This window comes from Colletes latitarsis, chromosome 4 (genome assembly GCF_051014445.1).
Source record: "Colletes latitarsis isolate SP2378_abdomen chromosome 4, iyColLati1, whole genome shotgun sequence".
NCBI classification, from domain to species: Eukaryota; Metazoa; Arthropoda; class Insecta; order Hymenoptera; family Colletidae; genus Colletes; species Colletes latitarsis.
This window is the reverse complement of record NC_135137.1, coordinates 8,315,351-8,343,319: the sequence shown is the minus strand read 5'-3', so window position 1 is coordinate 8,343,319 and position 27,969 is coordinate 8,315,351.

The following is a 27,969-nucleotide window of genomic DNA, read 5'->3' as shown; positions in this document are numbered from 1 at the left end:
AAACCAGAAAAAGGCCAGGATCTGGCCAACAAGTATGCGAAAAATGCGAAAGTACGAGCCAGATGAGGGCAAATACCAGACCTAACCCAGACATAGCCGGCGTTATCCTCTAAAATACTAATCGGGACCAGCTTTCATTGACTGTTTCGGTGTGGTACCACATTACTACCTGATCCAAACCACAAAAAACCCAAGATCTTTCCAGCAAGTATGCGAAAAATGCGAAAGAATGTGCTAGATGATGGCAAATACCAGACCTAACCCAGGCATAACCGGTGTTCTCCACTAAAATATTAATCGGAACCAGGTTTAGTTGACTCTTTCGGTGTGGTACCACAATACTAAGTGATACAAACCAGAAACAGGCCAGGATCTGGTTAACAAGTATGCGAAAAATGCGAAAGTACGAGCCAGATGAGGGCAAATACCAGAACTAACCCAGACATAACCAGCGTTATCCTCTAAAATACTAATCGAAACCAGCTTTTATTGACTGTTTCAGTGTGGTACCACAATACTACGTGATCCAAGCCAGAAAATGCCCAGGGTCTGGCCAACAAGTATGCAAAAAATGCGAAAGTATGTGTTAGGTGATGGCAAATACCAGACCTAACCCAGACATAACCAGCGTTATCCTCTAAAATACTATTCGGAACCAGCTTCTATTGACTGTTTCAGTGTGGTACCACATTACTACATGATCCAAGCCAGAAAAAACCCAAGATCTGGACAGCAAGTATGCGAAAAATGCGAAAGTATGTGCTAGATGCGCGGTCGCACGCGGTGATGTACCGGCACCGCGTCGACCGTCGCGCGGGGGTGGGGGCGGTCCCGGGCGGGCAGGAACCTGCTTGGGGCGATTTGAAGCGCCAGGCCCGGCAGTCCGTGTTGCTCGCGTGGCAGGAGCGGCTGGCTCTGCCAACCGCGGGGCACCGGACTGTCGGGGCTGTTCGGCCGCTCCTGAAGGAGTGGCTGGACAGAGGCCATGGCAGCCTCACCTACCGGCTGGCACAGGTATTTTCCGGGCATGGCAGCTTCGGAAGATACCTGTGCCGGATAGGGAAGGAGCCGACGGCGCGTTGCTGCCACTGCGACGCTGAGCAGGACACGGCGGATCATACCCTGGAGGTATGCCCCGCGTGGGAGGGGGAGCGCCGTGTCCTGGTCGGCGTTGTCGGGCGGGATGTCTCGCTGCCGGGCGTGGTGCGCGCCATGCTCGGCAGCGAGGAGAAGTGGAGGGCCGTGGCCTCCTTCTGCGAGAACGTAATGTTGCAGAAGGAGGCCGCGGGGAGGGAGCGCGAGCTTCAGCGGCGCGCTGAAGCTCGCGCTCGTGCGGTGGCCCGAGGTCGTCGCCCGGTCGCGAGGCGTCGCGGGCGGCCGCCTCGGCGTGGCGGATGACCTAGGCTGGGAGGGGGGTCCTGAGGGGGCCCTCCTCCCGCCAGGCGGCGCCGGGTCGGACCGGTTGGGGGTAGGAGTGCCTCCCCCTACCGGTCCAACGCAAGGGGAGGCACCCTCGGCGGTCTGGTGCGGCCATGAACGCCCGGCCGCCGAGGGGTGGAAACGGGGTCGCGGGCGGTTGCGAGTTGGGGCTCGCAGCCGCCACTAAACGCGGCCCCGGGACGGATAGCGGCGGGATGGAGTGGCCCCGTCCCGCCGCTATCAGGCTGTGTGTCTACTGGGGGGACCGATTGTCCCCCCGGGGGATGGGCGTGAAAGCGCGGGCACGGGGAGGATACCGGAAGAATGCTTCGAGCGATTCCCGGTATCCTCCCAAAGCGTGCCGAAGGGTCACCGTGGGGTTTTTAGTGGGTAGGTCCCGCGCCTGTCGTTGTACGGGCGCGGGGAATCCCACACACCCCTCCCACCTCTCCCCAAGGAGGTGGGAGGGAGTCTTTCGAAGATTTTCCCCACGACAAAAAAAAAAAAAAAAAAAAAAAAAAAAAAAAGTATGTGCTAGATGGTGGCAAATAGCAGACCTAACCCAGGTATAACCGGTGTTCTCCACTAAAATATTAATCGGAACCAGCTTTTATTGACTGTTTCAGTGTGGTACAACATTACTACGTGATCCAAGCCGTAAAATGCCCGGGGTCTGGCCAACAAGTATGCGAAAAATGCGAAAGTACGAGCCAGATGAGGGCAAATACCAGACCTAACCCAGACATAACCGGCGTTATCCTCTAAAATATTAATCGCAACCAGGATTAATTGACTGTTTCAGTGTGGTATCACAATACTACGTGATCCAAACCAGAAAAAGCCCAGGGTCTGGCCAACAAGTATGCGAAAAATGCGAAAGTACGAGCCAGATGAGGGCAAATCCCAGACCTAACCCTGACATAACTGGCGTTATCCTCTAAATTATTAATCGCAACCAGGATTAACTGACTGTTGCGACGTGGTACCGCGTTGCATCGTGATCCAAACCAGAAAAAGGCCAGGACCTGGCCAACAAGTATGCGAAAAATGCGAAAGTACGAGCCAGATGAGGGCAAATACCAGAACTAACCCAGACATAACCATCCTTATCCTCTAAAATACTAATCGGAACCAGGATTAATTGACTGTTTCAGTGTGGTATCACACTACTACGTGATCCCAACCAGAAAAAGGCCAGGATCTGGCCAACAAGTATGCAAAAAATACGAACGTACGAGCCAGATGAGGGCAAATACCGGACCAAACCCAGACATAACCGGCATTATCCTCTAAAACATTAATCGGAACCAGCTTTCATTGACTGTTTCAGTGTGGTACCACATTACTACGTGATCCAAACCACAAAAAACCCAAGATCTTTCCAGCAAGTATGCGAAAAATGCGAAAGAATGTGCTAGATGATGGCAAATACCAGACCTAACCCAGGCATAACCGGTGTTCTCCACTAAAATATTAATCGGAACCAGGTTTAATTGACTCTTTCGGTGTGGAACTTCATTACTACGTGATCGAAACCAGAAGAAGGCCAGGATCTGACCAACAAGTATGCGAAAAATGCGAAAGTATGGGCCAGATGATAGCAAATACCAGAACTAACCCAGACATAACTAGCGTTATTCCCTAAAATACTATTCGGAACCAGCTTCTATTGACTGTTTCGGTGTGGTACCGCATTAGTACGTGACACAAACCAGAAAAAGGCCAGGTTCTGTCCAACAAGTATGCAAAAAATCCGAAAGTACGAGACACATGAGGGCAAATCCCATACCTTACCGAGACATAACCGGGGATATCCTCTAAAATATTAATCGCAACCAGGTTTAATTGACTGTTTCGGTGTGGTACCGCATTACTACGTGATACAAACCAGAAACAGGCCAGGATCTGGTTAACAAGTATGCGAAAAATGCGAAAGTACGAGCCAGATGAGGGCAAATACCAGAACTAACCCAGACATAACCAGCGTTATCCTCTAAAATACTAATCGAAACCAGCTTTTATTGACTGTTTCAGTGTGGTACCACAATACTACGTGATCCAAGCCAGAAAATGCCCAGGGTCTGGCCAACAAGTATGCAAAAAATGCGAAAGTATGTGTTAGGTGATGGCAAATACCAGACCTAACTCAGACATAACCAGCGTTATCCTCTAAAATACTATTCGGAACCAGCTTCTATTGACTGTTTCAGTGTGGTACCACATTACTACATGATCCGAGCCAGAAAAAACCCAAGATCTGGACAACAAGTATGCGAAAAATGCGAAAGTATGTGCTAGATGGTGGCAAATAGCAGACCTAACCCAGGAATAACCGGTGTTCTCCACTAAAATATTAATCGGAACCAGCTTTTATTGACTGTTTCAGTGTGGTACAACATTACTACGTGATCCAAGCCATAAAATGCCCGGGGTCTGGCCAACAAGTATGCGAAAAATGCGAAAGTATGAGCCAGATGAGGGCAAATACCAGAACTAACCCAGACATAACCAGCCTCATCCTCTAAAATACTAATCGGAACCAGCTTTCATTGACTGTTTCGGTGTGGTACCGCATTACTACGTGATCCAAACCAGAAAAAGGCCAGGATCCGGCCAACAAGTATGCGAAAAACGCGAAAGTACGAGCCAGATGAGGGCAAATACCAGAACTAACCCAGAAAACCAGCCTTATCCTCTAAAATACTAATCGGAACCAGGATTAATTGACTGTTTCAGTGTGGTACCACATTACTACGTGGTCCAAGCCAGAAAAAGGCCAGGAGCTCGACAACAAGTATGCGAAAAATGCGAAAGTACGAGCCAGATGAGGGCAAATCCCAGAACTTACCCAGACATAACCGGTGCTCTCCACTAAAATATTAATCGGAAGCAGCTTTTATTGACTGTTTCAATGTGGTACCACATTACTACGTGAGCCAAACCAGAAAAAGCCAAGGGTCTGGCCAACAAGTATGCGAAAAATGCGAAAGTACGAGCCAGATAAGGGCAAATACCAGACCTAACTCAGGCATAACCGGCGTTATCCTCTAAAATGTTAATCGCAAACAGGTTTAATAGACTGTTACGGTGCGGTACCGTATTACTACGTGACACAAACCAGAAAAAGGCCAGGATCTGTCCAACAAATATGAGAAAAATGCGAATGTACGAGACAGATGAGGGCAAATCCCATACCTAACCGAGACATAACCGGGGTTATCCTCTAAAATATTAATCGGAACCAGCTTTCATTGACAGTTTCAGTGTGGTACCACATTACTACGTGGTCCAAGCCAGAAAAAGGCCAGGATATGGCCAACAAGTATGCGAAAAATGCGAAAGTACGAGCCAGATGAGGGCAAATACCAGACCTAACCCAGACATAACCGGCGTTATCCTATAAAATATTAATCGCAACCAGGATTAATTGACAGTTTCAGTGTGGTACCACATTACTACGTGATCCAAACCAGAAAAAGCCCAGGATCTGGCCAACAAGTATGCGAAAAATGCGAACGAATGTGCTAGATGATGGCAAATACCAGACCTAACCCAGGAATAACCGGTGTTCTCCACTAAAATATTAATCGGAACCAGCTTTTATTGACTGTTTCAGAGTGGTACCACATTACTACGTGATCCAAGCCACAAAAAACCCAAGATCTGGAAAGCAAGTATGCGAAAAATGCGAAAGTACGAGCCAGATGAGGGCAAATACCAGACCTAACCCAGACATAACCGGCGTTATCCTCTAAAACATTAATCGGAACCAGCTTTTATTGACTGTTTCTGTGTGGTACCACATTACTACGTGATCCAAACCACAAAAAACCCAAGATCTTTCCAGCAAGTATGCGAAAAATGCGAACGAATGTGCTAGATGATGGCAAATACCAGACCTAACCCAGGAATAACCGGTGTTCTCCACTAAAATATTAATCGGAACCAGCTTTTATTGACTGTTTGAGTGTGGTACCACATTACTACGTGATCCAAACCAGAAAAAGCCCAGGATCTGGCCAACAAGTATGCGAAAAATCCGAAAGTACGAGCCAGATGAGGGCAAATACCAGAATTAACCCAGACATAACCAGCCTTATCCTCTAAAATACTAATCGGAACCAGCTTTCATTGACTGTTTCAGTGTGGTACCACATTACTACGTGGTCCAAGCCAGAAAAAGGCCAGGATCTGGCCAACAAGTATGCGAAAAATGCGAAAGTACGAGACATGTGGAGGGCAAATCCCGGACCTAAGCGAGACATAACCGGCGTTATCCTCTAAAATATTAATCGTAACCAGGTGTAATTGACTGTTTCAGTGTGGTCCCACATTACTACTTGGTCCAAGCCAGAAAACGACCAGGATCTGGCCAACAAGTATGCGAAAAATGCGATAATACGAGCCAGATGAGGGCTAATACCAGACCTAACCGGGACATAACCGGGGTTATCCTCTAAAATATTAATCGGAACCAGCTTTCATTTGCTGTTTCAGTGTGGTACCACATTACTACGTGGTCCAAGCCAGAAAAAGGCCAGGATCTGGCCAACAAGTATGCGAAAAATGCGAAAGTACGAGCCAGATGAGGGCAAATACCAGAACTAACCCAGACATAACCAGCCTTATCCTCTAAAATACTAATCGGAACCAGCTTTCGTTGACTGTTTCAGTGTGGTACCGCATTACTACGTGATCCAAGCCACAAAAAACCCAAGATCTGGACAGCAAGTGTGCGAAAAATGCGAAAGTATGTGCTAGATGATGGCAAATAGCAGACCTAACCCAGGAATAACCGGTGTTCTCCACTAAAATATTAATCGGAACCAGCTTTTATTGACTGTTTCAGTGCGGTACCACATTACTACGTGATCCAAACCAGAAAAATCCCAGGGTCTGGCCAGCAAGTATGCGAAAAATGCGAAAGTACGAGCCAGATGAGGGCAAATACCAGAACTAACCCAGACATAACCAGCCTTATCCTCTAAAATACTAATCGGAACCAGGATTAATTGACTGTTTCAGTGTGGTACCACATTACTACGTGGTCCAAGCCAGAAAAAGGCCAGGAGCTCGACAACAAGTATGCGAGAAATGCGAAAGTACGAGCCAGATGAGGGCAAATCCCAGAACTTACCCAGACATAACCGGCGTTATCCTCTAAATTATTAATCGCAACCAGGATTAACTGACTGTTGCGACGTGGTACCGCGTTGCATCGTGATCCAAACCAGAAAAAGGCCAGGACCTGGCCAACAAGTATGCGAAAAATGCGAAAGTACGAGCCAGATGAGGGCAAATACCAGAACTAACCCAGACATAACCATCCTTATCCTCTAAAATACTAATCGGAACCAGGATTAATTGACTGTTTCAGTGTGGTATCACACTACTACGTGATCCCAACCAGAAAAAGGCCAGGATCTGGCCAACAAGTATGCAAAAAATACGAACGTACGAGCCAGATGAGGGCAAATACCGGACCAAACCCAGACATAACCGGCATTATCCTCTAAAACATTAATCGGAACCAGCTTTCATTGACTGTTTCAGTGTGGTACCACATTACTACGTGATCCAAACCACAAAAAACCCAAGATCTTTCCAGCAAGTATGCGAAAAATGCGAAAGAATGTGCTAGATGATGGCAAATACCAGACCTAACCCAGGCATAACCGGTGTTCTCCACTAAAATATTAATCGGAACCAGGTTTAATTGACTCTTTCGGTGTGGAACTTCATTACTACGTGATCGAAACCAGAAGAAGGCCAGGATCTGACCAACAAGTATGCGAAAAATGCGAAAGTATGGGCCAGATGATAGCAAATACCAGAACTAACCCAGACATAACTAGCGTTATTCCCTAAAATACTATTCGGAACCAGCTTCTATTGACTGTTTCGGTGTGGTACCGCATTAGTACGTGACACAAACCAGAAAAAGGCCAGGTTCTGTCCAACAAGTATGCAAAAAATCCGAAAGTACGAGACACATGAGGGCAAATCCCATACCTTACCGAGACATAACCGGGGATATCCTCTAAAATATTAATCGCAACCAGGTTTAATTGACTGTTTCGGTGTGGTACCGCATTACTACGTGATACAAACCAGAAACAGGCCAGGATCTGGTTAACAAGTATGCGAAAAATGCGAAAGTACGAGCCAGATGAGGGCAAATACCAGAACTATCCCAGACATAACCAGCGTTATCCTCTAAAATACTAATCGAAACCAGCTTTTATTGACTGTTTCAGTGTGGTACCACAATACTACGTGATCCGAGCCAGAAAATGCCCAGGGTCTGGCCAACAAGTATGCAAAAAATGCGAAAGTATGTGTTAGGTGATGGCAAATACCAGACCTAACTCAGACATAACCAGCGTTATCCTCTAAAATACTATTCGGAACCAGCTTCTATTGACTGTTTCAGTGTGGTACCACATTACTACATGATCCGAGCCAGAAAAAACCCAAGATCTGGACAACAAGTATGCGAAAAATGCGAAAGTATGTGCTAGATGGTGGCAAATAGCAGACCTAACCCAGGAATAACCGGTGTTCTCCACTAAAATATTAATCGGAACCAGCTTTTATTGACTGTTTCAGTGTGGTACAACATTACTACGTGATCCAAGCCATAAAATGCCCGGGGTCTGGCCAACAAGTATGCGAAAAATGCGAAAGTATGAGCCAGATGAGGGCAAATACCAGAACTAACCCAGACATAACCAGCCTCATCCTCTAAAATACTAATCGGAACCAGCTTTCATTGACTGTTTCGGTGTGGTACCGCATTACTACGTGATCCAAACCAGAAAAAGGCCAGGATCCGGCCAACAAGTATGCGAAAAACGCGAAAGTACGAGCCAGATGAGGGCAAATACCAGAACTAACCCAGAAAACCAGCCTTATCCTCTAAAATACTAATCGGAACCAGGATTAATTGACTGTTTCAGTGTGGTACCACATTACTACGTGGTCCAAGCCAGAAAAAACCCAAGATCTGGACAACAAGTATGCGAAAAATGCGAAAGTATGTGCTAGATGGTGGCAAATAGCAGACCTAACCCAGGTATAACCGGTGCTCTCCACTAAAATATTAATCGGAAGCAGCTTTTATTGACTGTTTCAATGTGGTACCACATTACTACGTGAGCCAAACCAGAAAATGCCCGGGGTCTGGCCAACAAGTATGCGAAAAATGCGAAAGTACGAGCCAGATGAGGGCAAATACCAGACCTAACCCAGACATAACCGGCGTTATCCTCTAAAATATTAATCGCAACCAGGATTAATTGACTGTTTCAGTGTGGTATCACAATACTACGTGATCCAAACCAGAAAAAGCCCAGGGTCTGGCCAACAAGTATGCGAAAAATGCGAAAGTACGAGCCAGATGAGGGCAAATCCCAGACCTAACCCTGACATAACTGGCGTTATCCTCTAAATTATTAATCGCAACCAGGATTAACTGACTGTTGCGACGTGGTACCGCGTTGCTTCGTGATCCAAACCAGAAAAAGGCCAGGACCTGGCCAACAAGTATGCGAAAAATGCGAAAGTACGAGCCAGATGAGGGCAAATACCAGAACTAACCCAGACATAACCAGCCTTATCCTCTAAAATACTTATCGGAACCAGGATTAATTGGCTGTTTCAGTGTGGTATCTCATTACTACGTGGTCCAAGCCAGAAAAAGGCCAGGATCTGGCAAACAAGTAGGCGAAAAATGCGAAAGTACGAGCCAGATGAGGGCAAATCCCAGACCTAACCCTGACATAACTGGCGTTATCCTCTAAATTATTAATCGCAACCAGGATTAACTGACTGTTGCGACGTGGTACCGCGTTGCTTCGTGATCCAAACCAGAAAAAGGCCAGGACCTGGCCAACAAGTATGCGAAAAATGCGAAAGTACCAGGCAGATGAGGGCAAATACCAGAACTATCCCAGACATAACCAGCGTTATCCTCTAAAATACTAATCGAAACCAGCTTTTATTGACTGTTTCAGTGTGGTACCACAATACTACGTGATCCGAGCCAGAAAATGCCCAGGGTCTGGCCAACAAGTATGCAAAAAATGCGAAAGTATGTGTTAGGTGATGGCAAATACCAGACCTAACTCAGACATAACCAGCGTTATCCTCTAAAATACTATTCGGAACCAGCTTCTATTGACTGTTTCAGTGTGGTACCACATTACTACATGATCCAAGCCAGAAAAAACCCATGATCTGGACAACAAGTATGCGAAAAATGCGAAAGTATGTGCTAGATGGTGGCAAATAGCAGACCTAACCCAGGAATAACCGGTGTTCTCCACTAAAATATTAATCGGAACCAGCTTTTATTGACTGTTTCAGTGTGGTACAACATTACTACGTGATCCAAGCCATAAAATGCCCGGGGTCTGGCCAACAAGTATGCGAAAAATGCGAAAGTACGAGCCAGATGAGGGCAAATACCAGACCTAACCCAGACATAACCGGTGTTATCCTCTAAAATATTAATCTTAACCAGGATTAATTGACTGTCTCAGTGTGGTATCACAATACTACGTGGTCCAAACCAGAAAAAGCCCAGGGTCTGGCCAACAAGTATGCGAAAAATGCGAAAGTACGAGCCAGATGAGGGCAAATCCCAGACCTAACCCTGACATAACTGGCGTTATCCTCTAAATTATTAATCGCAACCAGGATTAACTGACTGTTGCGACGTGGTACCGCGTTGCTTCGTGATCCAAACCAGAAAAAGGCCAGGACCTGGCCAACAAGTATGCGAAAAATGCGAATGTACGAGCCAGATGAGGCCAAATACCAGTACTAACCCAGACATAACCAGCCTTATCCTCTAAAATACTAATCGGAACCAGGATTAATTGACTGTTTCAGTGTGGTATCACATTACTACGTGATCCCAACCAGAAAAAGGCTAGGATCTGGCCAACAAGTATGCAAAAAATACGAACGTACGAGCCAGATGAGGGCAAATACCGGACCAAACCCAGACATAACCGGCATTATCCTCTAAAACATTAATCGGAACCAGCTTTCATTGACTGTTTCAGTGTGGTACCACATTACTACGTGATCCAAACCACAAAAAACCCATGATCTTTCCAGCAAGTATGCGAAAAATGCGAAAGAATGTGCTAGATGATGGCAAATACCAGACCTAACCCAGGCATAACCGGTGTTCTCCACTAAAATATTAATCGGAACCAGGTTTAATTGACTCTTTCGGTGTGGAACTTCATTACTACGTGACACAAACCAGAAAAAGGCCAGGATCTGTCCATCAAGTATGCGAAAAATGCGAAAGTATGTGTTAGGTGATGGCAAATACCAGACCTAACCCAGACATAACCAGCGTTATCCTCTAAAATACTATTCGGAACCAGCTTCTATTGACTGTTTCAGTGTGGTACCACATTACTACATGATCCAAGCCAGAAAAAACCCAAGATCTGGACAACAAGTATGCGAAAAATGCGAAAGTACGAGCCAGATGAGGGAAAATACCAGACCTAACCCAGGCATAACCGGCGTTATCCTCTAAAATGTTAATCGCAACCAGGTTTAATAGACTGTTACGGTGCGGTACCGTATTACTACGTGACACAAACCAGAAAAAGGCCAGGATCTGTCCAACAAATATGAGAAAAATGCGAATGTACGAGACAGATGAGGGCAAATCCCATACCTAACCGAGACATAACCGGGGTTATCCACTAAAATATTAATCGGAACCAGCTTTCATTGACAGTTTCAGTGTGGTACCACATTACTACGTGGTCCAAGCCAGAAAAAGGCCAGGATATGGCCAACAAGTATGCGAAAAATGCGAAAGTACGAGCCAGATGAGGGCAAATACCAGAACTAACCCAGACATAACCAGCCTTATCCTCTAAAATACTTATCGGAACCAGGATTAATTGGCTGTTTCAGTGTGGTATCTCATTACTACGTGGTCCAAGCCAGAAAAAGGCCAGGGTCTGGCCAACAAGTATGCGAAAAATACGAACGTACGAGCCAGATGAGGGCAAATACCGGACCAAACCCAGACATAACCGGCATTATCCTCTAAAACATTAATCGGAACCAGCTTTCATTGACTGTTTCAGTGTGGTACCACATTACTACGTGATCCAAACCACAAAAAACCCATGATCTTTCCAGCAAGTATGCGAAAAATGCGAAAGAATGTGCTAGATGATGGCAAATACCAGACCTAACCCAGGCATAACCGGTGTTCTCCACTAAAATATTAATCGGAACCAGGTTTAATTGACTCTTTCGGTGTGGAACTTCATTACTACGTGATCGAAACCAGAAGAAGGCCAGGATCTTTCCAGCAAGTATGCGAAAAATGCGAAAGAATGTGCTAGATGATGGCAAATACCAGACCTAACCCAGGCATAACCGGTGTTCTCCACTAAAATATTAATCGGAACCAGCTTTCATTGACAGTTTCAGTGTGGTACCACATTACTACGTGGCCCAAGCCAGAAAAGGGCCAGGATATGGCCAACAAGTATGCGAAAAATGCGAAAGTACGAGCCAGATGAGGGCAAATACCAGAACTAACCCAGACATAACCAGCCTTATCCTCTAAAATACTTATCGGAACCAGGATTAATTGGCTGTTTCAGTGTGGTATCTCATTACTACGTGGTCCAAGCCAGAAAAAGGCCAGGATCTGGCAAACAAGTAGGCGAAAAATGCGAAAGTACGAGCCAGATGAGGGCAAATACCAGAACTAACCCAGACATAACAAGCCTTATCCTCTAAAATACTAATCGGAACCAGGATTAATTGACTGTTTCTTGTGTGGTACCACATTACTGCGTGATCCATGCCACAAAAAACCCAAGATCTGGTCAGCAAGTATGCGAAGAATGCGAAAGTATGTGCTAGATGATGGCAAATAGGAGACCTAACCCAGGAATAACCGGTGTTCTCCACTAAAATATTAATCGGATCCAGCTTTTATTGACTGTTTCAGTGTGGTACCACATTACTACGTGGTCCAAACCAGAAAAAGCCCAGGGTCTGGCCAACAAGTATGCGAAAAATGCGAAAGTACGAGCCAGATGAGGGCAAATACCAGACCTAACACAGACATAACCGGCGTTATCCTCTGAAATATTAATCGCAACCAGGATTAATTGACTGTTTCAGTGTGGTACCACATTACTACGTGGTCCAAGCCAGAAAAAGCCAGGATCTGGCCAACAACTATGCGAAAAATGCGAAAGTACCAGGCAGATGAGGGCAAATACCAGAACTATCCCAGACATAACCAGCGTTATCCTCTAAAATACTATTCGGGACCAGCTTCTATTGACTGTTTCAGTGTGGTGCCACATTACTACGTGATCCAAACTAGAAAAAGCCCAGGATCTGGCCGGCAAGTATGCGAAAAATGCGAAAGTATGTGCCAGATGATTGCAAATACCAGAACTAACCCAAGCATAACCAGCGTTACCCTCCAAAATATTAATCGCAACCAGGTTTAATAGACTGTTACGGTGCGGTACCGTATAACTACGTGACACAAACCAGAAAAAGGCCAGGATCTGTCCAACAAGTATGAGAAAAATGCGAAAGTACGAGCCAGATGAGGGCAAATACCAGACCTAACACAGACATAACCGGCGTTATCCTCTAAAATGTTAATCTCAACCAGGTTTAATTGACTGTTGCGGCGTGGTACCGCGTTACTTCGTGATCCAAACCAGAAAAAGGCCAGGATCTGGCCAACAAGTATGCGAAAAATGCGAAAGTACGAGCCAGATGAGGGCAAATACCAGACCTAACCCAGACATAGCCGGCGTTATCCTCTAAAATACTAAGCGGGACCAGCTTTCATTGACTGTTTCAGTGTGGTACCACATTACTACCTGATCCAAACCAGAAAAAGCCCAGGACCTGGCCAACAAGTATGCGAAAAATGCGAAAGTACGAGCCAGAAGAGGGCAAATACCAGACCTAACCCAGACATAACCGGCGTTATCCTCTAAAATATTAATCGCAACCAGGATTAATTGACTGTTTCAGTGTGGTACCACATTACTACGTGGTCCAAGCCAGAAAAAGCCGGGTCTGGCCAACAACTATGCGAAAAATGCGAAAGTACCAGGCAGATGAGGGCAAATACCAGAACAATCCCAGACATAACCAATGTTATCCTCTAAAATACTAATCGGAACCAGCTTTCATTGACTGTTTCAGTGTGGTACCACATTACTACGTGAGCCAAACAAGAAAAAGCCCAGGATCTGGCCGTCAATTATGCGAAAAATGCGAAAGTATGTGCCAGATGATTGCAAATACCAGAACTAACCCAAGCATAACCAGCGTTACCCTCCAAAATATTAATCGCAACCAGGTTTAATAGACTGTTACGGTGCGGTACCGTATAACTACGTGACACAAACCAGAAAAAGGCCAGGATCTGTCCAACAAGTATGAGAAAAATGCGAATGTACGAGACAGATGAGGGCAAATCCCATACCTAACCGAGACATAACCGGGGTTATCCTCTAAAATATTAATCGCAACCAGGATTAATTGGCTGTTTCAGTGTGGTATCTCATTACTACGTGGTCCAAGCCAGAAAAAGGCCCGGATCTGGCAAACAAGTAGGCGAAAAATGCGAAAGTACGAGCCAGATGAGGGCTAATACCAGAACTAACCCAGACATAACCAGCCTTATCCTCTAAAATACTAATCGGAACCAGGATTAATTGACTGTTTCTTGTGTGGTACCACATTACTGCGTGATCCAAGCCACAAAAAACCCAAGATCTGGACAGCAAGTATGCGAAGAATGCGAAAGTATGTGCTAGATGATGGCAAATAGCAGACCTAACCCAGGAAAAACCGGTGTTCTCCACTAAAATATTAATCGGAACCAGGATTAATTGACTGTTTCAGTGTGGTATCACATTACTACGTGATCCCAACCAGAAAAAGGCTAGGATCTGGCCAACAAGTATGCAAAAAATACGAACGTACGAGCCAGATGAGGGCAAATACCGGACCAAACCCAGACATAACCGGCATTATCCTCTAAAACATTAATCGGAACCAGCTTTCATTGACTGTTTCAGTGTGGTACCACATTACTACGTGATCCAAACCACAAAAAACCCATGATCTTTCCAGCAAGTATGCGAAAAATGCGAAAGAATGTGCTAGATGGTGGCAAATACCAGACCTAACCCAGGCATAACCGGTGTTCTCCACTAAAATATTAATCGGAACCAGGTTTAATTGACTCTTTCGGTGTGGAACTTCATTACTACGTGATCGAAACCAGAAGAAGGCCAGGATCTGGGCAACAAGTATGCGAAAAATGCGAAAGTACGAGCCAGATGAGGGCAAATACCAGACCTAACCCAGACATAACCGGCGTTATCCTGTAAAATATTAATCGCAACAAGGTTTAATTGACTGTTTCAGTGTGGTCCCACATTACTACTTGGTCCAAGCCAGAAAAAGGCCAGGATCTGTCCAACAAGTATGCGAAAAATGCGAAAGTACGAGCCAGATGAAGGCAAATACCAGACCTATCCCAGACATAACCGGCGTTATCCTCTAAAATATTAATCGCAACCAGGTTTAATAGACTGTTTCGGTGTGGTACCGCATTACTACGTGACACAAACCAGAAAAAGGCCAGGGTCTGGCCAACAAGTATGCAAAAATGCGAAAGTACGAGCCAGATGAGGGCAAATACCAGACCTAACACAGACATAACCGGCGTTATCCTCTGAAATATTAATCGCAACCAGGATTAATTGACTGTTTCAGTGTGGTACCACATTAGTACGTGATCCAAACCACAAAAAGCCCAGGGTCTGGCCAACAAGTATGCGAAAAATGCGATAGTACGAGCCAGATGAGGGCAAATAACAGACCTAACCCAGACATAACCGGCGTTATCCTCTAAAACATTAATCGGAACCAGCTTTTATTGACTGTTTCTGTGTGGTACCACATTACTACGTGATCCAAACCACAAAAAACCCAAGATCTTTCCAGCAAGTATGCGAAAAATGCGAACGAATGTGCTAGATGATGGCAAATACCAGACCTATCCCAGGAATAACCGGTGTTCTCCACTAAAATATTAATCGGAACCAGCTTTCATTGACTGTTTCAGTGTGGTACCACATTACTACGTGATCCAAGCCACAAAAAACGCAAGATATGGACAGCAAGTATACGAAAAATCCGAAAGTACGAGCCAGATGAGGGCAAATACCAGAATTAACCCAGACATAACCAGCCTTATCCTCTAAAATACTAATCGGAACCAGCTTTCATTGACTGTTTCGGTGTGGTACCGCATTACTACGTGATCCAAACCAGAAAAAGGCCAGGATCTGGCCAACAAGTATGCGAAAAATGCGAAAGTACGAGCCAGATGAGGGCAAAAACCAGAACTAACCCAGAAAACCAGCCTTATCCTCTAAAATACTAATCGGAACCAGGATTAATTGACTGTTTCAGTGTGGTACCACATTACTACGTGGTCCAAGCCAGAAAAAGGCCAGGATCTGGCAAACAAGTAGGCGAAAAATGCGAAAGTACGAGCCAGATGAGGGCAAATACCAGAACTAACCCAGACATAACAAGCCTTATCCTCTAAAATACTAATCGGAACCAGGATTAATTGACTGTTTCTTGTGTGGTACCACATTACTGCGTGATCCATGCCACAAGAAACCCAAGATCTGGACAGCAAGTATGCGAAGAATGCGAAAGTATGTGCTAGATGATGGCAAATAGCAGACCTAACCCAGGAATAACCGGTGTTCTCCACTAAAATATTAATCGGATCCAGCTTTTATTGACTGTTTCAGTGTGGTACCACATTACTACGTGGTCCAAACCAGAAAAAGGCCAGGGTCTGGCCAACAAGTATGCGAAAAATGCGAAAGTACGAGCCAGATGAGGGCAAATACCAGAACTAACCCAGAAAACCAGCCTTATCCTCTAAAATACTAATCGGAACCAGGATTAATTGACTGTTTCAGTGTGGTACCACATTACTACGTGGTCCAAGCCAGAAAAAGGCCAGGATCTGGCAAACAAGTAGGCGAAAAATGCGAAAGTACGAGCCAGATGAGGGCAAATACCAGAACTAACCCAGACATAACAAGCCTTATCCTCTAAAATACTAATCGGAACCAGGATTAATTGACTGTTTCTTGTGTGGTACCACATTACTGCGTGATCCATGCCACAAAAAACCCAAGATCTGGACAGCAAGTATGCGAAGAATGCGAAAGTATGTGCAAGATGATGGCAAATAGCAGACCTAACCCAGGAATAACCGGTGTTCTCCACTAAAATATTAATCGGATCCAGCTTTTATTGACTGTTTCAGTGTGGTACCACATTACTACGTGGTCCAAACCAGAAAAAGCCCAGGGTCTGGCCAACAAGTATGCGAAAAATGCGAAAGTACGAGCCAGATGAGGGCAAATACCAGACCTAACACAGACATAACCGGCGTTATCCTCTGAAATATTAATCGCAACCAGGATTAATTGACTGTTTCAGTGTGGTACCACATTACTACGTGGTCCAAGCCAGAAAAAGGCAGGATCTGGCCAACAACTATGCGAAATATGCGAAAGTACCAGGCAGATGAGGGCAAATACCAGAACTATCCCAGACATAACCAGCGTTATCCTCTAAAATACTATTCGGGACCAGCTTCTATTGACTGTTTCAGAGTGGTGCCACATTACTACGTGATCCAAACTAGAAAAAGCCCAGGATCTGGCCGGCAAGTATGCGAAAAATACGAAATAACGAGCGAGATGAGGGCAAATCCCAGACATAACCAAGAAATAACCAAGACATAACCGGCGTTAGCCTCCTAAATATTAATTGCAACCAGGTTTAATTGCCTGTTGCGGCGTGGTACCGCGTTACTTCGTGATCCAAACCAGAAAAAGGCCTGGATCTGGCCAACAAGTATGCGAAAAATGCGAAAGTACGAGCCAGATGAGGGCAAATACCAGACCTAACCCAGACATAACCGGCGTTATCCTCTAAAATATTAATCGCAACCAGGATTAATTGACTGTTTCAGTGTGGTACCACATTACTACGTGGTCCAAGCCAGAAAAAGCCGGGTCTGGCCAACAACTATGCGAAAAATGCGAAAGTACCAGGCAGATGAGGGCAAATACCAGAACAATCCCAGACATAACCAATGTTATCCTCTAAAATACTAATCGGAACCAGCTTTCATTGACTGTTTCAGTGTGGTACCACATTACTACGTGAGCCAAACAAGAAAAAGCCCAGGATCTGGCCGTCAATTATGCGAAAAATGCGAAAGTATGTGCCAGATGATTGCAAATACCAGAACTAACCCAAGCATAACCAGCGTTACCCTCCAAAATATTAATCGCAACCAGGTATAATAGACTGTTACGGTGCGGTACCGTATAACTACGTGACACAAACCAGAAAAAGGCCAGGATCTGTCCAACAAGTATGAGAAAAATGCGAATGTACGAGACAGATGAGGGCAAATCCCATACCTAACCGAGACATAACCGGGGTTATCCTCTAAAATATTAATCGCAACCAGGATTAATTGGCTGTTTCAGTGTGGTATCTCATTACTACGTGGTCCAAGCCAGAAAAAGGCCCGGATCTGGCAAACAAGTAGGCGAAAAATGCGAAAGTACGAGCCAGATGAGGGCTAATACCAGAACTAACCCAGACATAACCAGCCTTATCCTCTAAAATACTAATCGGAACCAGGATTAATTGACTGTTTCTTGTGTGGTACCACATTACTGCGTGATCCAAGCCACAAAAAACCCAAGATCTGGACAGCAAGTATGCGAAGAATGCGAAAGTATGTGCTAGATGATGGCAAATAGCAGACCTAACCCAGGAAAAACCGGTGTTCTCCACTAAAATATTAATCGGAACCAGGATTAATTGACTGTTTCAGTGTGGTATCACATTACTACGTGATCCCAACCAGAAAAAGGCTAGGATCTGACCAACAAGTATGCAAAAAATACGAACGTACGAGCCAGATGAGGGCAAATACCGGACCAAACCCAGACATAACCGGCATTATCCTCTAAAACATTAATCGGAACCAGCTTTCATTGACTGTTTCAGTGTGGTACCACATTACTACGTGATCCAAACCACAAAAAACCCATGATCTTTCCAGCAAGTATGCGAAAAATGCGAAAGAATGTGCTAGATGATGGCAAATACCAGACCTAACCCAGGCATAACCGGTGTTCTCCACTAAAATATTAATCGGAACCAGGTTTAATTGACTCTTTCGGTGTGGAACTTCATTACTACGTGATCGAAACCAGAAGAAGGCCAGGATCTGGCCAACAAGTATGCGAAAAATGCGAAAGTACGAGCCAGATGAGGGCAAATACCAGACCTAACCCAGACATAACCGGCGTTATCCTGTAAAATATTAATCGCAACAAGGTTTAATTGACTGTTTCAGTGTGGTCCCACATTACTACTTGGTCCAAGCCAGAAAAAGGCCAGGATCTGTCCAACAAGTATGCGAAAAATGCGAAAGTACGAGCCAGATGAAGGCAAATACCAGACCTATCCCAGACATAACCGGCGTTATCCTCTAAAATATTAATCGCAACCAGGTTTAATAGACTGTTTCGGTGTGGTACCGCATTACTACGTGACACAAACCAGAAAAAGGCCAGGGTCTGGCCAACAAGTATGCAAAAATGCGAAAGTACGAGCCAGATGAGGGCAAATACCAGACCTAACACAGACATAACCGGCGTTATCCTCTGAAATATTAATCGCAACCAGGATTAATTGACTGTTTCAGTGTGGTACCACATTACTACGTGATCCAAACCACAAAAAGCCCAGGGTCTGGCCAACAAGTATGCGAAAAATGCGATAGTACGAGCCAGATGAGGGCAAATACCAGACCTAACCCAGACATAACCGGCGTTATCCTCTAAAACATTAATCGGAACCAGCTTTTATTGACTGTTTCTGTGTGGTACCACATTACTACGTGATCCAAACCACAAAAAACCCAAGATCTTTCCAGCAAGTATGCGAAAAATGCGAACGAATGTGCTAGATGATGGCAAATACCAGACCTATCCCGTGAATAACCGGTGTTCTCCACTAAAATATTAATCGGAACCAGCTTTCATTGACTGTTTCAGTGTGGTACCACATTACTACGTGATCCAAGCCACAAAAAACGCAAGATATGGACAGCAAGTATACGAAAAATCCGAAAGTACGAGCCAGATGAGGGCAAATACCAGAATTAACCCAGACATAACCAGCCTTATCCTCTAAAATACTAATCGGAACCAGCTTTCATTGACTGTTTCGGTGTGGTACCGCATTACTACGTGATCCAAACCAGAAAAAGGCCAGGATCTGGCCAACAAGTATGCGAAAAATGCGAAAGTACGAGCCAGATGAGGGCAAAAACCAGAACTAACCCAGAAAACCAGCCTTATCCTCTAAAATACTAATCGGAACCAGGATTAATTGACTGTTTCAGTGTGGTACCACATTACTACGTGGTCCAAGCCAGAAAAAGGCCAGGATCTGGCAAACAAGTAGGCGAAAAATGCGAAAGTACGAGCCAGATGAGGGCAAATACCAGAACTAACCCAGACATAACAAGCCTTATCCTCTAAAATACTAATCGGAACCAGGATTAATTGACTGTTTCTTGTGTGGTACCACATTACTGCGTGATCCATGCCACAAAAAACCCAAGATCTGGACAGCAAGTATGCGAAGAATGCGAAAGTATGTGCTAGATGATTGCAAATAGCAGACCTAACCCAGGAATAACCGGTGTTCTCCACTAAAATATTAATCGGATCCAGCTTTTATTGACTGTTTCAGTGTGGTACCACATTACTACGTGGTCCAAACCAGAAAAAGGCCAGGGTCTGGCCAACAAGTATGCGAAAAATGCGAAAGTACGAGCCAGATGAGGGCAAATACCAGAACTAACCCAGAAAACCAGCCTTATCCTCTGAAATACTAATCGGAACCAGGATTAATTGACTGTTTCAGTGTGGTACCACATTACTACGTGGTCCAAGCCAGAAAAAGGCCAGGATCTGGCAAACAAGTAGGCGAAAAATGCGAAAGTACGAGCCAGATGAGGGCAAATACCAGAACTAACCCAGACATAACAAGCCTTATCCTCTAAAATACTAATCGGAACCAGGATTAATTGACTGTTTCTTGTGTGGTACCACATTACTGCGTGATCCATGCCACAAAAAACCCAAGATCTGGACAGCAAGTATGCGAAGAATGCGAAAGTATGTGCTAGATGATGGCAAATAGCAGACCTAACCCAGGAATAACCGGTGTTCTCCACTAAAATATTAATCGGATCCAGCTTTTATTGACTGTTTCAGTGTGGTACCACATTACTACGTGGTCCAAACCAGAAAAAGCCCAGGGTCTGGCCAACAAGTATGCGAAAAATGCGAAAGTACGAGCCAGATGAGGGCAAATACCAGACCTAACACAGACATAACCGGCGTTATCCTCTGAAATATTAATCGCAACCAGGATTAATTGACTGTTTCAGTGTGGTACCACATTACTACGTGGTCCAAGCCAGAAAAAGGCAGGATCTGGCCAACAACTATGCGAAATATGCGAAAGTACCAGGCAGATGAGGGCAAATACCAGAACTATCCCAGACATAACCAGCGTTATCCTCTAAAATACTATTCGGGACCAGCTTCTATTGACTGTTTCAGAGTGGTGCCACATTACTACGTGATCCAAACTAGAAAAAGCCCAGGATCTGGCCGGCAAGTATGCGAAAAATACGAAATAACGAGCGAGATGAGGGCAAATCCCAGACATAACCAAGAAATAACCAAGACATAACCGGCGTTAGCCTCCTAAATATTAATTGCAACCAGGTTTAATTGCCTGTTGCGGCGTGGTACCGCGTTACTTCGTGATCCAAACCAGAAAAAGGCCTGGATCTGGCCAACAAGTATGCGAAAAATGCGAAAGTACGAGCCAGATGAGGGCAAATACCAGACCTAACCCAGACATAGCCGGCGTTATCCTCTAAAATACTAATCGGGACCAGCTTTCATTGACTGTTTCAGTGTGGTACCACATTACTACCTGATCCAAACCAGAAAAAGCCCAGGACCTGGCCAACAAGTATGCGAAAAATGCGAAAGTACGAGCCAGAAGAGGGCAAATACCAGACCTAACCCAGACATAACCGGCGTTATCCTCTAAAATATTAATCGCAACCAGGTTTAATAGACTGTTACGGTGCGGTACCGTATAACTACGTGACACAAACCAGAAAAAGGCCAGGATCTGTCCAACAAGTATGAGAAAAATGCGAATGTACGAGACAGATGAGGGCAAATCCCATACCTAACCGAGACATAACCGGGGTTATCCTCTAAAATATTAATCGCAACCAGGATTAATTGGCTGTTTCAGTGTGGTATCTCATTACTACGTGGTCCAAGCCAGAAAAAGGCCCGGATCTGGCAAACAAGTAGGCGAAAAATGCGAAAGTACGAGCCAGATGAGGGCTAATACCAGAACTAACCCAGACATAACCAGCCTTATCCTCTAAAATACTAATCGGAACCAGGATTAATTGACTGTTTCTTGTGTGGTACCACATTACTGCGTGATCCAAGCCACAAAAAACCCAAGATCTGGACAGCAAGTATGCGAAGAATGCGAAAGTACGAGCCAGATGAGGGCAAATACCAGAATTAACCCAGACATAACCAGCCTTATCCTCTAAAATACTAATCGGAACCAGCTTTCATTGACTGTTTCGGTGTGGTACCGCATTACTACGTGATCCAAACCAGAAAAAGCCCAGGGTCTGGCCAACAAGTATGCGAAAAATCCGAAAGTACGAGCCAGATGAGGGCAAATACCAGAACTAACCCAGACATAACCAGCCTTATCCTCTAAAATACTAATCGGAACCAGCTTTCATTGACTGTTTCAGAGTGGTACCACATTACTACGTGATCCAAGCCACAGAAAACCCAAGATCTGGAAAGCAAGTATGCGAAAAATGCGAAAGTACGAGCCAGATGAGGGCAAATACCAGACCTAACCCAGACATAACCGGCGTTATCCTCTAAAACATTAATCGGAACCAGCTTTAATTGACTGTTTCTGTGTGGTACCACATTACTACGTGATCCAAACCACAAAAAACCCAAGATCTTTCCAGCAAGTATGCGAAAAATGCGAACCAATGTGCTAGATGATGGCAAATACCAGACCTAACCCAGATATAACCAGCCTTATCCTCTAAAATACTAATCGGAACCAGCTTTCATTGACTGTTTCAGTGTGGTACCACATTACTACGTGATCCAAGCCACAAAAAACCCAAGATATGGACAGCAAGTAAGCGAAAAATCCGAAAGTACGAGCCAGATGAGGGCAAATACCAGAATTAACCCAGACATAACCAGCCTTATCCTCTAAAATACTAATCGGAACCAGCTTTCATTGACTGTTTCAGTGTGGTACCACATTACTACGTGGTCCAAGCCAGAAAAAGGCCAGGATCTGGCCAACAAGTATGCGAAAAATGCGAAAGTACGAGACATGTGGAGGGCAAATCCCGGACCTAAGCGAGACATAACCGGCGTTATCCTCTAAAATATTAATCGTAACCAGGTGTAATTGACTGTTTCAGTGTGGTCCCACATTACTACTTGGTCCAAGCCAGAAAACGACCAGGATCTGGCCAACGAGTATGCGAAAAATGCGATAATACGAGCCAGATGAGGGCTAATACCAGATCTAACCCAGACATAACCGGCGTTATCCTCTAAAATATTAATCGGAACCAGCTTTTATTGACTGTTTCAGTGTGGTACAACATTACTGCGTGATCCAAGCTAGAGAAGGCCAAGGGTCTGGCCAACGAGTATGCGAAAAATTCGAAAGTACGAGCCAGATGAGGGCAAATCCCAGACCTAACCCAGGCATAACCGGCGTTATCCTCTAAAATGTTAATCGCAACCAGGATTAATTGACTGTCTCAGTGTGGTACCACATTACTACCTGATCCAAGCCACTAAACCCAAGATCTGGACAGCAAGTATGCGAAAAATGCGAAAGTACGAGCCAGATGAGGGCAAATACCAGAACTAACCCAGACATAACCAGCCTTATCCTCTAAAATACTAATCGGAACCAGCTTTCATTGACTGTTTCAGTGTGGTACCACATTACTACGTGATCCAAGCCACAAAAAACGCAAGATATGGACAGCAAGTATACGAAAAATCCGAAAGTACGAGCCAGATGAGGGCAAATACCAGAACTAACCCAGACATAACCAGCCTCATCCTCTAAAATACTAATCGGAACCAGCTTTCATTGACTGTTTCGGTGTGGTACCGCATTACTACGTGATCCAAACCAGAAAAAGGCCAGGATCCGGCCAACAAGTATGCGAAAAACGCGAAAGTACGAGCCAGATGAGGGCAAATACCAGAACTAACCCAGAAAACCAGCCTTATCCTCTAAAATACTAATCGGAACCAGGATTAATTGACTGTTTCAGTGTGGTACCACATTACTACGTGGTCCAAGCCAGAAAAAGGCCAGGAGCTCGACAACAAGTATGCGAAAAATGCGAAAGTACGAGCCAGATGAGGGCAAATCCCAGAACTTACCCAGACATAACCGGCGTTATCCTCTAAAATATTAATCGCAACCAGGTTTAATTGACTGTTTCAGTGTGGTACCACATTACTACGTGGTCGAAGCCAGAAAAAGGCCAGGAGCTGGCCAACAAGTATGCGAAAAATGCGAAAGTACGAGCCAGATGATGGCAAATACCAGAACTAACCCAGACATAACCAGCGTTATCATCTAAAATACTAATCGGAACCAGCTTTCATTGACTGTTTCAGTGTGGTACCGCATTACTACTTTATCCAAACCAGAAAGAGCCCAGGATCTGGCCAACAAGTATGCGAAAAATGAGAAAGTACGAGACATATGAGGGCAAATACCAGACCTAACCCAGACATAACCGGCGTTATCCTCTAAAATATTAATCGCAACCAGGATTAATTGACTGTTTCAGTGTGGTACCACATTACTACGCGAACCAAGCCACAAAAAACCCAAGATCTGGACAGCAAGTATGCGAAAAATGCGAAAGTACGAGACAGATGAAGGCAAATACCAGAACTAACCCAGAAAACCAGCCTTATCCTCTAAAATACTAATGGGAACCAGGATTAATTGACTGTTTCAGTGTGGTACCACATTACTACGTGATCCAAACCAGAAAAAGGCCAGGATCTGGCGAACAAGTATGCGAAAAATGCGAAAGTACGAGATATGTGGAGGGCAAATCCCGGACCTAAGCGAGACATAACCGGCGTTATCCTCTAAAATATTAATCGTAACCAGGTGTAATTGACTGTTTCAGTGTGGTCCCACATTACTACTTGGTCCAAGCCAGAATACGAGCAGGATCTGGCCAACAAGTATGCGAAAAATGCGATAATACGAGCCAGATGAGGGCTAATATCAGACCTAACCCAGACATAACCGGCGTTACCCTCTAAAATATTAATCGAAACCAGCTTTCATTGACTGTTTCAGTGTGGTACAACATTACTACGTGATCCAAGCTAGAGAAGGCCCAGGGTCTGGTCAACAAGTATGCGAAAAATACGAAAGTACGAGCCAGATGAGGGCAAATACCAGACCTAACACAGGCATAACCGGCGTTCTCCACTAAAATATTAATCGGCACCAGCTTTTATTGACTGTTTCAGTGTGGTACCACATTACTAAGTGATCCAAACCAGAAAAAGCCAAGGGTCTGGCCAACAAGTATGCGAAAAATTCGAAAGTACGAGCCAGATGAGGGCAAATCCCAGACCTAACCCAGGCATAACCGGCGTTATCCACTAAAATGTTAATCGGATCCAGCTTTCATTGACTGTTTCAGTGTGGTACCACATTACTACGTGGTCCAAGCCAGAAAAAGGCCAGGATCTGGCCAACAAGTATGCGAAAAATGCGAAAGTACGAGCCAGATGAGGGCAAATACCAGAACTAACCCAGACATAACCAGCCTTATCCTCTAAAATACTAATCGGAACCAGGATTAATTGACTGTTTCAGTGTGGTACCACATTACTACGTGGTCCAAGCCAGAAAAAGGCCAGGAGCTCGACAACAAGTATGCGAAAAATGCGAAAGTACGAGCCAGATGAAGGCAAATACCAGAACTAACCCAGACATAACCAGCGTTATCATCTAAAATACTAATCGGAACCAGCTTTCATTGACTGTTTCAGTGTGGTACCGCATTACTACGTTATCCAAACCAGAAAAAGCCCAGGATCTGGCCAACAAGTATGCGAAAAATGAGAAAGTACGAGACATATGAGGGCAAATACCAGACCTAACCCAGACATAACCGGCGTTATCCTCTAAAATATTAATCGCAACCAGGATTAATTGACTGTTTCAGTGTGGTACCACATTACTACGTGAACCAAGCCACAAAGAACCCAAGATCTGGACGGCAAGTATGCGAAAAATGCGAAAGTACGAGACAGATGAAGGCAAATACCAGAACTAACCCAGAAAACCAGCCCTATCCTCTAAAATACTAATGGGAACCAGGATTAATTGACTGTTTCAGTGTGGTACCACATTACTACGTGGTCCAAGCCAGAAAAAGGCCAGGATCTGGCAAACAAGTATGCAAAAATGCGAAAGTACCAGCCAGATGAGGGCAAATCCCAGAACATACCCAGACATAACCGTCGTTATCCTCTAAAATAGAAATCGCAACCAGGTTTAATTGACTGTTTCGGTTTGGTACCGCATTACTACGTGATCAAAACCAGAAAAAGGCCAGGATCTGGCGAACAAGTATGCGAAAAATGCGAAAGTACGAGACATGTGGAGGGCAAATCCCGGACCTAAGCCAGACATAACCGGCGTTATCCTCTAAAATATTAATCGTAACCAGGTATAATTGACTGTTTCAGTGTGGCCCCACATTACTACGTGATCCAAGCCAGAAAAAACCCAAGATCTGGACAACAAGTATGCGAAAAATGCGAAAGTATGTGCTAGATGGTGGCAAATAGCAGACCTAACCCAGGAATAACCGGTGTTCTCCACTAAAATATTAATCGGAACCAGGTTTTATTGACTGTTTCAGTGTGGTACAACATTACTACGTGATCCAAGCCATAAAATGCCCGGGGTCTGGCCAACAAGTATGCGAAAAATGCGAAAGTACGAGCCAGATGAGGGCAAATACCAGACCTAACCCAGACATAACCGGCGTTATCCTCTAAAATATTAATCGCAACCAGGATTAATTGACTGTTTCAGTGTGGTATCACAATACTACGTGATCCAAACCAGAAAAAGCCCAGGGTCTGGCCAACAAGTATGCGAAAAATGCGAAAGTACGAGCCAGAGGAGGGCAAATCCCAGACCTAACCCTGACATAACTGGCGTTATCCTCTATATTATTAATCGCAACCAGGATTAACTGACTGTTGCGACGTGGTACCGCGTTGCTTCGTGATCCAAACCGGAAAAAGGCCAGGACCTGGCCAACAAGTATGCGAAAAATGCGAAAGTACGAGCCAGATGAGGGCAAATACCAGAAATAACCCAGACATAACCAGCATTATCCTCTAAAATACTAATCGGAACCAGGATTAATTGACTGTTTCAGTGTGGTATCACACTACTACGTGATCCCAACCAGAAAAAGGCCAGGATCTGGCCAACAAGTATGCAAAAAATACGAACGTACGAGCCAGATGAGGGCAAATACCGGACCAAACCCAGACATAACCGGCATTATCCTCTAAAACATTAATCGGAACCAGCTCTCATTGACTGTTTCAGTGTGGTACCACATTACTACGTGATCCAAACCACAAAAAACCCAAGATCTTGCCAGCAAGTATGCGAAAAATGCGAAAGAATGTGCTAGATGATGGCAAATAACAGACCTAACCCAGGCATAACCGGTGTTCTCCACTAAAATTTTAATCGGAACCAGGTTTAATTGACTCTTTCGGTGTGGAACTTCATTACTACGTGATCGAAACCAGAAGAAGGCCAGGATCTGGCCAACAAGTATGCGAAAAATGCGAAAGTATGGGCCAGATGATTGCAAATACCAGAACTAACCCAGACATAACTAGCGTTATTCCCTAAAATACTATTCGGAACCAGCTTCTATTGACTGTTTCGGTGTGGTACCGCATTAGTACGTGACACAATCCAGAAAAAGGCCAGGTTCTGTCCAACAAGTATGCGAAAAATTCGAAAGTACGAGCCAGATGAGGGCAAATACCAGACCTAACCCAGACATAACCGGCGTTATCCTGTAAAATATTAATCGCAACCAGGTTTGATAGACTGTTTCGGTGTGGTACCGCATTACTACGTGACACAAACCAGAAAAAGGCCAGGATC